Source organism: Cryptomeria japonica, unplaced genomic scaffold (genome assembly GCF_030272615.1).
Source record: "Cryptomeria japonica unplaced genomic scaffold, Sugi_1.0 HiC_scaffold_224, whole genome shotgun sequence".
NCBI classification, from domain to species: Eukaryota; Viridiplantae; Streptophyta; class Pinopsida; order Cupressales; family Cupressaceae; genus Cryptomeria; species Cryptomeria japonica.
Genome location: NW_026729046.1, coordinates 7435 through 20000, shown reverse-complemented (window position 1 = coordinate 20000; position 12566 = coordinate 7435). Strand labels below are relative to the sequence as shown.

Here is a 12566-nt window from a genome sequence, read left to right as displayed (position 1 = left end):
TGCCACCCTGGCGCGCACGAAGTCGGAAGTAGGGTTAATTGCCCGGGTGCGCACCTTTGCCAGGGTGGGCACCTTACCTGGGCTGCGCACCAGGGCGGGCTCAAGATGGCACGCGCGTTCCGTTTTTTTCACTATCTTTCAAAACGGAAATTTTAAAATCTCCTTTTTTTTTTGCCTTTTCTGGAAATTAGTGAAGGCAGCGCATCAAAGGTGCGCACCTCGCTGCCCACCTTGGTGTGCTCTGAGGTGCGCACCCGGGAGCGCTACGAAGTGTGCTCCAAGGTGCGGCGTGCACGTTGTCGGAGCCCGGTTTGCCCCGGGTGCGCACCTCGCCTGCACCTTGGCCGGGGTGGGCACCTTGGCTGGGTTTGCCCAGGGTGCGCTCCGAAGCGGGGTTACTGGAGCGCCCCCTCTTTTTTTGTCAGAGCGTTTGGTGGGGTTTCTCGCATTGGCTCTTCCCAGGCCCGGTTGTTGGGTGCGCTCCCACCCTGGCGCGCGCGAAGTTGGAAGTTGGGTTAATTGCCCGGGCGCGCACCTTCGCCAGGGTGGGCACCTTGGTGCGCACACCTTGGCTGGGCTGCGCACCAGGGCGGGCTCAAGATGGCACCAGCATTCCCTTTTTCTCACTATCTTTCAAAACGGAAATTTTAAAATCTCGTTTTTTTTTTGCCTTTTATGGAAATTAGTGAAGGCATCGCATCAAAGGTGCGCACCTCGCTGCCCACCTTGGTGTGCTCCGAGGTGCCCACCACGGTGCGCAACGCCGGTGCGAACCCGGGAGCGCCCCGATGTGTGCTCCAAGGTGCGGCGTGCACGAAGTCGGACCCCGGTTTGCCCCGGGTGCGCACCTCGCGTGCACCTTGGTGCGCACACCTTGGCTGGGTTGCGCGGCCTGGTGGGCACCATGGTGCGCACCAAGGAGCGCTCCGAAGTGTGCTCCAAGGTGCGGCGTGCACGAAGTCGGAGCCCGGTTTGCCCCGGGTACGCACCTCGCGTGCACCTTCGCCGGGGTGGGCACCTCGGCTGGGTTGCGCGCCCTGGTGCGCACCAAGGAGCGCTCCGAAGTGTGCTCCAAGGTGCGGCGTGCACGAAGTCGGAGCCCGGTTTGCCCCGGGTGCGCACCTCGCGTGCACCTTCGGCGGGGTTGCGCGCCCTGGTGGGCACCATGGTGCGCACCAAGGAGCGCTCCGAAGTGTGCTCCAAGGTGCGGCGTGCACGAAGTCGGAGCCCGGTTTGCCCCGGGTGCGCACCTCGCGTGCACCTTCGGCGGGGTTGCGCGCCCTGGTGGGCACCATGGTGCGCACCAAGGAGCGCTCCGAAGTGTGCTCCAAGGTGCGGCGTGCACGAAGTCGGAGCCCGGTTTGCCCCGGGTGCGCACCTCGCGTGCACCTTCGCCGCGGTGGGCACCATGGCGTGCACGAAGTCGGAGCCCGGTTTGCCCCGGGTGCGCACCTCGCATGCACCTTCGCCGGGGTGGGCACCTCGGCTGGGTTGCGCGCCCTGGTGCGCACCAAGGAGCGCTCCGAAGTGTGCTCCAAGGTGCGGCGTGCACGAAGTCGGAGCCCGGTTTGCCCCGGGTGCGCACCTCGCGTGCACCTTCGCCAGGGTGGGCACCTCGGTGCGCACACCTTCTCAATGTTTTCTTGCCTTTTCTGGAAATTGGTGAAGGCAGCGCATCAAAGGTGCGCACCTCGGTGTGCTCCGAGGTGCGAACCCGAGAGCGCTCCGAGGTGCCCACGAAGTCGAAAGTCGGGTTAATTGCATTGTTTTCCCCGGGTGCGCTCCGAGGTGCGCAACATCGGCGCGCACCAAGGAGGGCTCCGAAGTGTGCTCCAAGGTGCGCACGATGGCGTGCACCTCTGGTGCGCACGATTCGGAGCTCGGTTTGACCGGGGTGCGCACACCTTGGCTGGGTTGCGCACCTTTTGTGCGCTCCAAGGTGCGCACGAAGTCGGAGCTCGGTTTGCCCCGGGTGCGCACCTTCGCCAGGGTGCGCACCTTGATGCGCACGCCTTGGCTGGGCTGCGCACCTTGGTGGGCGCCATGGTGCGCACCTTTCGTGCGCTCCAAGGTGCGCACGAAGTCGGAGCTCGGTTTGCCCCGGGTGCGCACCTTGGTGGGCGCCATGGTGCACTCCGAGGTGCCCAAGATTGGTGCGCACCAAGGAGCGCTCCGAAGTGCGCTCCAAGGTGCGCGCGAAGTCGAAAGTTGGGTTAATTGTCCGGTTTGCCTCGGGTGCGCACCTTGCGTGCACCTTCGCCAGGGTGGGCGCCTTGGTGCGCACACCTTGGCTGGGCTGCGCACACCTTGGCACCCGCGTTTCCTTCATTTTAAATTTTTTTTTTTTACAATCTCTCAAGTGGGAAATTCTATAATCTCAACTTTTTTTGCCTTTTCAGGAAACTTTTGAATGGAGCGCATCATTGGTGCGCTCCGAAGTGTGCTCCAAAGCTCTCTCCAGCTGCGTGCACCTGCCCCGGCCGCGCACCCGGCCCCGCCCAGCTTCGCTCACCTGTCCCGGGCGTCTGGTGCGGAACCTTAGAGTAAGAAACATCACCGTGCACCTTGGCCAACGTGCGCGACTCGACCGAGCGCGCACTGGCCGAGGTGCACACCGATTTCACCTGGGTGCGCGCGCAGCACCTCGGGCGCACCGGGGTGCGCGCACAACGCCCGGGTTGCACCGTGGCCTGTGTGCTCGGGGCGCCTCGGGTGCGCGCTCGGTGTCGCCCCCGCGCGCGCGGTAGTGCGGGCAGCGCACCCCGGCCCGGCCCGGCCCCGACGAGAACGCAAACGGGCAAAAGGTTTATTCAAATAGCATTGCGATGCCCGGCGAAAAACTAAAAAAGGGTGCAACACCGGGACTTCCCGGGAGGTCACCCATCCCAGTACTACTCCGGCCCAAGCGCGCTTAACTGCGGAGTTCTGATGGGATCCGGTGCACTAACGCTGGTATGATCGCACCCGTTATGAGCTTGTCGCAGTGTGTACTTAGCAAACCGCGACCCACGTGCGAATCCACCCCGGCCACCCACCCCCGTCGAGGTGCACACCCTCCCTCGCGAAGTGCGCCCCGTTCGCCAAGTGTGAGCCCTGCCCGGGTGCGCGCACCTTGCTAGGGCGTCGGGTGTGCACCCGGCCCGGCCTACGTGCGTGCACCTGTAGGGGGCGTCGTGTGCGTGCAGTGTCCCGTCTGCAACGCGGTGCCCACACACCACCTCGGGCGCAACGACCTGCGCTCACATGTGGGCCGAGTGCACCTTGGTGCATGTTCGGGGCGCCTCGGGTGCACGCTCGATCTTGCCCCGGTGCACCAAGGCGCTCGGTTTGCCCCGGGTGCGCACTTGGTGCAAGGTGGGCACCCAAAATAGGGATCAAGCACCAAAACACAAGTTTCGGGATGCAAAATGGGACCCAAGGACCACAAATGCGTTCCAAGACCCATGATGGGTCCACGAGAACAAAAATGTGTTCCGAGACTTAATAAACAAATATTGGGTTTTAGGAGAAGAAACATGCTCTGATGCCCAAAACGAGAATCGACCCCGAAAAGGCCACAGGCCAAAAGTGGGATGCGAGACAAAAAAAAATGGGACCCGAGGACCAAAATTGGGTTCCCAGGTCGAAGACAGGGCAACCGGACAAGAAACGACCTCTAAGGCTCGAAATGAGTCCCGACGACTAAAACTTGACAAGAAGCACCCATCAGGCACCCAACTCGACACCCATGGGATGCCGACCCACCCGGGCTTCCACCTAGCACACCTTGGCACCCACCCACCCTCGCACCCAACCTCGCACCCAACTTAGCACCTTTGAACCCACATTGGCACTCACCCTGACCCTGGCACCTTGGAACCCACATTGGCACTCACCTTGACCCTGGCACCCACCTTTGCACTCACCTTGGGACCCACCCTGGCTCCCACCTCGGCACCCACCCAGACACCCACCTTGGTTCCTTGGCACCCACCTTGGATCCTTGGCACCCACCCCGACACCCACCTTGGCACGCAACTTGGCTACTTGCCACCCACCTTGGCTCCTTGACGCCCACCCCGACAACCACCCCGTGACCTACCCTGGCTAGGGTTGGTGCACACCCACCCTGGTGCCCACCTTGGCACCCACCCTATGACCCACCTTGGCACGCACCTTAGTACCCACCCCGTTACCCACCCTAGGACCCACCCCGTGACCCACCTTGGCCAGGGTGGGTGCCTTGGTGCGCACAACTTGCCTGGGCTGCACACCAGGGCGGGCTCAAGATGGCACCCGCGTTCCGTTTTTTTCACTATCTTTCAAAACGGAAATTTTAAAATCTCATTTTTTTCTTTTTTTTGCCTTTTCTGGAAATTAGTGAAGGCAGCGCATCAAAGGTGCGCAATGCTGGTGCGAACCCGGGAGCGCTCCGATGTGTGCTCCAAGGTGCGGCGTGCACGAAGTCCGAGCCCGGTTTGCCCCGGGTGCGCACCTCGCGTGCACCTTCGCCGGGGTGAGCACCTTGGCTGGGTTGCGCGCCCTGGTGCGTACCAAGGAGCGCTCTGAAGTGTGCTCCAAGGTGCGGCGTGCACGAAGTCGGAGCCCGGTTTGCCCCGGGTGTGCACCTCGGGTGCGCACCTCGCGTGCACCTTCGCTGCGGTGGGCACCTTGGCTGGGTTGCGCGCCTTGGTGGGCACCATGCAGTGCACGAAGTCGGAGCCCGGTTTGCCCCGGGCGCGCACCTCCGCCAGGGTGGGCACCTTGGTGCGCACAACTTGCCTGGGCTGCGCATCAGGAAGGGCTCAAGATGGCACCCGCGTTCCGTTTTTTTCACTATCTTTCAGAACGGAAATTTTAAAATATCGTTTTTTTTTGCCTTTTCTGGAAATTAGTGAAGGCAGCGCATCAAAGGTGCGCAACGCTGGTGCGAACCTGGGAGCGCTCCGATGTGTGCTCCAAGGTGCGGCGTGCACGAAGTCGGAGCCCGGTTTGCCTCGGGTGCGCCCTGGTGGGCACCATGGTGCGCACCAAGGAGCGCTCCGAAGTGTGCTCCAAGGTGCGGCCTGCACGAAGTCGGAGCCCGGTTTGCCCCGGGTGTGCACCTCGGGTGGGCACCTTGGTGCGCATGCCTTGCCTGGGCTGCGCACCAGGGCGGGCTCAAGATGGCACCCGCGTTCCTTTTTTTTCACTATCTTTCAAAACGGAAATTTTAAAATCTCATTTTTTTTTGCCTTTTTCTGGAAATTAGTGAAGGCAGCGCATCAAAGGTGCGCACCTCGCTGCCCACCACGGTGCGCAACGCCGGTGGGCACCCGGGAGTGCTTCGAAGTGTGCTCCAAGGTGCTGCGTGCACGTTGTCGGAGCCCGGTTTGCCCCGGGTGCGCACCTCGCGTGCACCTTCGTCGGGGTGGGCACCTTGGCTTGGTTTGCCCCGGCTGCGCTCCGAAGCGGGGTTATTGGAGCGCCGCCTCTTTTTTTGTCGGAGCGTTTGGTGGGGTTTCTCGCATTGGCTCTTCCGAGGCCCGGTTGCCACCCTGGCGCGCACGAAGTCGGAAGTAGGGTTAATTGCCCGGGTGCGCACCTTTGCCAGGGTGGCACCTTACCTGGGCTGCGCACCAGGGCGGGCTCAAGATGGCACGCGCGTTCCGTTTTTTTCACTATCTTTCAAAACGGAAATTTTAAAATCTCCTTTTTTTTTTGCCTTTTCTGGAAATTAGTGAAGGCAGCGCATCAAAGGTGCGCACCTCGCTGCCCACCTTGGTGTGCTCTGAGGTGCGCACCCGGGAGCGCTACGAAGTGTGCTCCAAGGTGCGGCGTGCACGTTGTCGGAGCCCGGTTTGCCCCGGGTGCGCACCTCGCCTGCACCTTGGCCGGGGTGGGCACCTTGGCTGGGTTTGCCCAGGGTGCGCTCCGAAGCGGGGTTACTGGAGCGCCCCCTCTTTTTTTGTCAGAGAGTTTGGTGGGGTTTCTCGCATTGGCTCTTCCCAGGCCCGGTTGTTGGGTGCGCTCCCACCCTGGCGCGCGCGAAGTTGGAAGTTGGGTTAATTGCCCGGGCGCGCACCTTCGCCAGGGTGGGCACCTTGGTGCGCAAACCTTGGCTGGGCTGCGCACCAGGGCGGGCTCAAGATGGCACCAGCATTCCCTTTTTCTCACTATCTTTCAAAACGGAAATTTTAAAATCTCGTTTTTTTTTTGCCTTTTATGGAAATTAGTGAAGGCATCGCATCAAAGGTGCGCACCTCGCTGCCCACCTTGGTGTGCTCCGAGGTGCCCACCACGGTGCGCAACGCCGGTGCGAACCCGGGAGCGCCCCGATGTGTGCTCCAAGGTGCGGCGTGCACGAAGTCGGACCCCGGTTTGCCCCGGGTGCGCACCTCGCGTGCACCTTGGTGCGCACACCTTGGCTGGGTTGCGCGGCCTGGTGGGCACCATGGTGCGCACCAAGGAGCGCTCCGAAGTGTGCTCCAAGGTGCGGCGTGCACGAAGTCGGAGCCCGGTTTGCCCCGGGTGCGCACCTTCGCCGCGGTGGGCACCATGGCGTGCACGAAGTCGGAGCCCGGTTTGCCCCGGGTGCGCACCTCGCGTGCACCTTCGCCGGGGTGGGCACCTCGGCTGGGTTGCGCGCCCTGGTGCGCACCAAGGAGCGCTCTGAAGTGTGCTCCAAGGTGCGGCGTGCACGAAGTCGGAGCCCGGTTTGCCCCGGGTGTGCACCTCGGGTGCGCACCTCGCGTGCACCTTCGCTGCGGTGGGCACCTTGGCTGGGTTGCGCGCCTTGGTGGGCACCATGCAGTGCACGAAGTCGGAGCCCGGATTGCCCCGGGCGCGCACCTCCGCCAGGGTGGGCACCTTGGTGCGCACAACTTGCCTGGGCTGCGCACCAGGAAGGGCTCAAGATGGCACCCGCGTTCCGTTTTTTTCACTATCTTTCAGAACGGAAATTTTAAAATCTCGTTTTTTTTTGCCTTTTCTGGAAATTAGTGAAGGCAGCGCATCAAAGGTGCGCAACGCTGGTGCGAACCTGGGAGCGCTCCGATGTGTGCTCCAAGGTGCGGCGTGCACGAAGTCGGACCCCGGTTTGCCCCGGGTGCGCACCTCGCGTGCACCTTGGTGCGCACACCTTGGCTGGGTTGCGCGCCCTGGTGGGCACCATGGTGCGCACCAAGGAGCGCTCCGAAGTGTGCTCCAAGGTGCGGCGTGCACGAAGTCGGAGCCCGGTTTGCCCCGGGTGCGCACCTCGCGTGCACCTTCGCCGCGGTGGGCACCATGGCGTGCACGAAGTCGGAGCCCGGTTTGCCCCGGGTGCGCACCTCGCGTGCACCTTCGCCGGGGTGGGCACCTTGGTGTGCAGACCTTGGCTGGGTTGCGCGCCCTGGTGGGCACCATGGTGCGCACCAAGGAGCGCTCCGAAGTGTGCTCCAAGGTGCGGCCTGCACGAAGTCGGAGCCCGGTTTGCCCCGGGTGTGCACCTCGGGTGGGCACCTTGGTGCGCATGCCTTGCCTGGGCTGCGCACCAGGGCGGGCTCAAGATGGCACCCGCGTTCCTTTTTTTTCACTATCTTTCAAAACGGAAATTTTAAAATCTCATTTTTTTTTGCCTTTTTCTGGAAATTAGTGAAGGCAGCGCATCAAAGGTGCGCACCTCGCTGCCCACCACGGTGCGCAACGCCGGTGGGCACCCGGGAGTGCTTCGAAGTGTGCTCCAAGGTGCTGCGTGCACGTTGTCGGAGCCCGGTTTGCCCCGGGTGCGCACCTCGCGTGCACCTTCGTCGGGGTGGGCACCTTGGCTGGGTTTGCCCCGGCTGCGCTCCGAAGCGGGGTTATTGGAGCGCCGCCTCTTTTTTTGTCGGAGCGTTTGGTGGGGTTTCTCGCATTGGCTCTTCCGAGGCCCGGTTGCCACCCTGGCGCGCACGAAGTCGGAAGTAGGGTTAATTGCCCGGGTGCGCACCTTTGCCAGGGTGGGCACCTTACCTGGGCTGCGCACCAGGGCGGGCTCAAGATGGCACGCGCGTTCCGTTTTTTTCACTATCTTTCAAAACGGAAATTTTAAAATCTCCTTTTTTTTTTGCCTTTTCTGGAAATTAGTGAAGGCAGCGCATCAAAGGTGCGCACCTCGCTGCCCACCTTGGTGTGCTCTGAGGTGCGCACCCGGGAGCGCTACGAAGTGTGCTCCAAGGTGCGGCGTGCACGTTGTCGGAGCCCGGTTTGCCCCGGGTGCGCACCTCGCCTGCACCTTGGCCGGGGTGGGCACCTTGGCTGGGTTTGCCCAGGGTGCGCTCCGAAGCGGGGTTACTGGAGCGCCCCCTCTTTTTTTGTCAGAGCGTTTGGTGGGGTTTCTCGCATTGGCTCTTCCCAGGCCCGGTTGTTGGGTGCGCTCCCACCCTGGCGCGCGCGAAGTTGGAAGTTGGATTAATTGCCCGGGCGCGCACCTTCGCCAGGGTGGGCACCTTGGTGCGCACACCTTGGCTGGGCTGCGCACCAGGGCGGGCTCAAGATGGCACCAGCATTCCCTTTTTCTCACTATCTTTCAAAACGGAAATTTTAAAATCTCGTTTTTTTTTTGCCTTTTATGGAAATTAGTGAAGGCATCGCATCAAAGGTGCGCACCTCGCTGCCCACCTTGGTGTGCTCCGAGGTGCCCACCACGGTGCGCAACGCCGGTGCGAACCCGGGAGCGCCCCGATGTGTGCTCCAAGGTGCGGCGTGCACGAAGTCGGACCCCGGTTTGCCCCGGGTGCGCACCTCGCGTGCACCTTGGTGCGCACACCTTGGCTGGGTTGCGCGGCCTGGTGGGCACCATGGTGCGCACCAAGGAGCGCTCCGAAGTGTGCTCCAAGGTGCGGCGTGCACGAAGTCGGAGCCCGGTTTGCCCCGGGTACGCACCTCGCGTGCACCTTCGCCGGGGTGGGCACCTCGGCTGGGTTGCGCGCCCTGGTGCGCACCAAGGAGCGCTCCGAAGTGTGCTCCAAGGTGCGGCGTGCACGAAGTCGGAGCCCGGTTTGCCCCGGGTGCGCACCTTCGCCGCGGTGCGCACCATGGCGTGCACGAAGTCGGAGCCCGGTTTGCCCCGGGTGCGCACCTCGCGTGCACCTTCGGCGGGGTTGCGCGCCCTGGTGGGCACCATGGTGCGCACCAAGGAGCGCTCCGAAGTGTGCTCCAAGGTGCGGCGTGCACGAAGTCGGAGCCCGGTTTGCCCCGGGTGCGCACCTCGCGTGCACCTTCGGCGGGGTTGCGCGCCCTGGTGGGCACCATGGTGCGCACCAAGGAGCGCTCCGAAGTGTGCTCCAAGGTGCGGCGTGCACGAAGTCGGAGCCCGGTTTGCCCCGGGTGCGCACCTCGCGTGCACCTTCGCCGCGGTGGGCACCATGGCGTGCACGAAGTCGGAGCCCGGTTTGCCCCGGGTGCGCACCTCGCGTGCACCTTCGCCGGGGTGGGCACCTCGGCTGGGTTGCGCGCCCTGGTGCGCACCAAGGAGCGCTCCGAAGTGTGCTCCAAGGTGCGGCGTGCACGAAGTCGGAGCCCGGTTTGCCCCGGGTGCGCACCTCGCGTGCACCTTCGCCAGGGTGGGCACCTCGGTGCGCACACCTTCTCAATGTTTTCTTGCCTTTTCTGGAAATTGGTGAAGGCAGCGCATCAAAGGTGCGCACCTCGGTGTGCTCCGAGGTGCGAACCCGAGAGCGCTCCGAGGTGCCCACGAAGTCGAAAGTCGGGTTAATTGCATTGTTTTCCCCGGGTGCGCTCCGAGGTGCGCAACATCGGCGCGCACCAAGGAGGGCTCCGAAGTGTGCTCCAAGGTGCGCACGATGGCGTGCACCTCTGGTGCGCACGATTCGGAGCTCGGTTTGACCGGGGTGCGCACACCTTGGCTGGGTTGCGCACCTTTTGTGCGCTCCAAGGTGCGCACGAAGTCGGAGCTCGGTTTGCCCCGGGTGCGCACCTTCGCCAGGGTGCGCACCTTGATGCGCACGCCTTGGCTGGGCTGCGCACCTTGGTGGGCGCCATGGTGCGCACCTTTCGTGCGCTCCAAGGTGCGCACGAAGTCGGAGCTCGGTTTGCCCCGGGTGCGCACCTTGGTGGGCGCCATGGTGCACTCCGAGGTGCCCAAGATTGGTGCGCACCAAGGAGCGCTCCGAAGTGCGCTCCAAGGTGCGCGCGAAGTCGAAAGTTGGGTTAATTGTCCGGTTTGCCTCGGGTGCGCACCTTGCGTGCACCTTCGCCAGGGTGGGCGCCTTGGTGCGCACACCTTGGCTGGGCTGCGCACACCTTGGCACCCGCGTTTCCTTCATTTTAAATTTTTTTTTTTTACAATCTCTCAAGTGGGAAATTCTATAATCTCAACTTTTTTTGCCTTTTCAGGAAACTTTTGAATGGAGCGCATCATTGGTGCGCTCCGAAGTGTGCTCCAAAGCTCTCTCCAGCTGCGTGCACCTGCCCCGGCCGCGCACCCGGCCCCGCCCAGCTTCGCTCACCTGTCCCGGGCGTCTGGTGCGGAACCTTAGAGTAAGAAACATCACCGTGCACCTTGGCCAACGTGCGCGACTCGACCGAGCGCGCACTGGCCGAGGTGCACACCGATTTCACCTGGGTGCGCGCGCAGCACCTCGGGCGCACCGGGGTGCGCGCACAACGCCCGGGTTGCACCGTGGCCTGTGTGCTCGGGGTGCCTCGGGTGCGCGCTCGGTGTCGCCCCCGCGCGCGCGGTAGTGCGGGCAGCGCACCCCGGCCCGGCCCGGCCCCGACGAGAACGCAAACGGGCAAAAGGTTTATTCAAATAGCATTGCGACGCCCGGCGAAAAACTAAAAAAGGGTGCAACACCGGGACTTCCCGGGAGGTCACCCATCCCAGTACTACTCCGGCCCAAGCGCGCTTAACTGCGGAGTTCTGATGGGATCCGGTGCACTAATGCTGGTATGATCGCACCCGTTATGAGCTTGTCGCAGTGTGTACTTAGCAAACCGCGACCCACGTGCGAATCCACCCCGGCCACCCACCCCCGTCGAGGTGCACACCCTCCCTCGCGAAGTGCGCCCCGTTCGCCAAGTGTGAGCCCTGCCCGGGTGCGCGCACCTTGCTAGGGCGTCGGGTGTGCACCCGGCCCGGCCTACGTGCGTGCACCTGGAGGGGGCGTCGTGTGCGTGCAGTGTCCCGTCTGCAACGCGGTGCCCACACACCACCTCGGGCGCAACGACCTGCGCTCACATGTGGGCCGAGTGCACCTTGGTGCATGTTCGGGGCGCCTCGGGTGCACGCTCGATCTTGCCCCGGTGCACCAAGGCGCTCGGTTTGCCCCGGGTGCGCACTTGGTGCAAGGTGGGCACCCAAAATAGGGATCAAGCACCAAAACACAAGTTTCGGGATGCAAAATGGGACCCAAGGACCACAAATGCGTTCCAAGACCCATGATGGGTCCACGAGAACAAAAATGTGTTCCGAGACTTAATAAACAAATATTGGGTTTTAGGAGAAGAAACATGCTCTGATGCCCAAAACGAGAATCGACCCCGAAAAGGCCACAGGCCAAAAGTGGGATGCGAGACAAAAAAAAATGGGACCCGAGGACCAAAATTGGGTTCCCAGGTCGAAGACAGGGCAACCGGACAAGAAACGACCTCTAAGGCTCGAAATGAGTCCCGACGACTAAAACTTGACAAGAAGCACCCATCAGGCACCCAACTCGACACCCATGGGATGCCGACCCACCCGGGCTTCCACCTAGCACACCTTGGCACCCACCCACCCTCGCACCCAACCTCGCACCCAACTTAGCACCTTTGAACCCACATTGGCACTCACCCTGACCCTGGCACCTTGGAACCCACATTGGCACTCACCTTGACCCTGGCACCCACCTTTGCACTCACCTTGGGACCCACCCTGGCTCCCACCTCGGCACCCACCCAGACACCCACCTTGGTTCCTTGGCACCCACCTTGGATCCTTGGCACCCACCCCGACACCCACCTTGGCACGCAACTTGGCTACTTGCCACCCACCTTGGCTCCTTGACGCCCACCCCGACAACCACCCCGTGACCTACCCTGGCTAGGGTTGGTGCACACCCACCCTGGTGCCCACCTTGGCACCCACCCTATGACCCACCTTGGCACGCACCTTAGTACCCACCCCGTTACCCACCCTAGGACCCACCCCGTGACCCACCTTGGCCAGGGTGGGTGCACCCACCCTGGTGCCCACCTTGGCACCCACCCATCCTAGCACCCAGCCTGTGACCGGGCTTGGAACCCAACCTTGCACCCGCACCCGTCTTGGCCAGTGTGGGTGCGCACCCATCCTGGCACCCACGTTGTGACACACCCTTTAACCCACGCACCCTAGCACCCACGTTGGCACCCACCTTGGAACCCAACCTAGCAACTTGGCACCCACCCCGTGACCCACCTTGGCATCCACCATAGCAGTCGCCGACTTGGCACCCACCTCGGCACCCACCTTGACACTTGTGGACCCACCTTGCCACTCACCCTAGCATCGACCCATCCTAGCACCCACCCTGGCACCTTTGCACCCTAGCACTCACCCATCCTAGCACCTAACCTGTGACCCACCTTGACACTCACCCTCGCAC

The 12566-nt window shown here is 63.0% G+C and overlaps 2 non-coding genes across 2 annotated transcripts; both read right to left on the bottom strand.

Moving 5' to 3' along the window:
• Positions 1-2847: 2847 nt before the first annotated feature.
• On the bottom strand, positions 2848-2966 carry LOC131868896 (5S ribosomal RNA). Its single transcript, XR_009367297.1, has one exon. It is a non-coding gene; the product is annotated as a 5S ribosomal RNA (ribosomal RNA).
• Positions 2967-10783: 7817 nt separating this feature from the next.
• LOC131868900 (5S ribosomal RNA) lies at positions 10784-10902 on the bottom strand. Its single transcript, XR_009367301.1, has one exon. It is a non-coding gene; the product is annotated as a 5S ribosomal RNA (ribosomal RNA).
• Positions 10903-12566: the final 1664 nt, after the last annotated feature.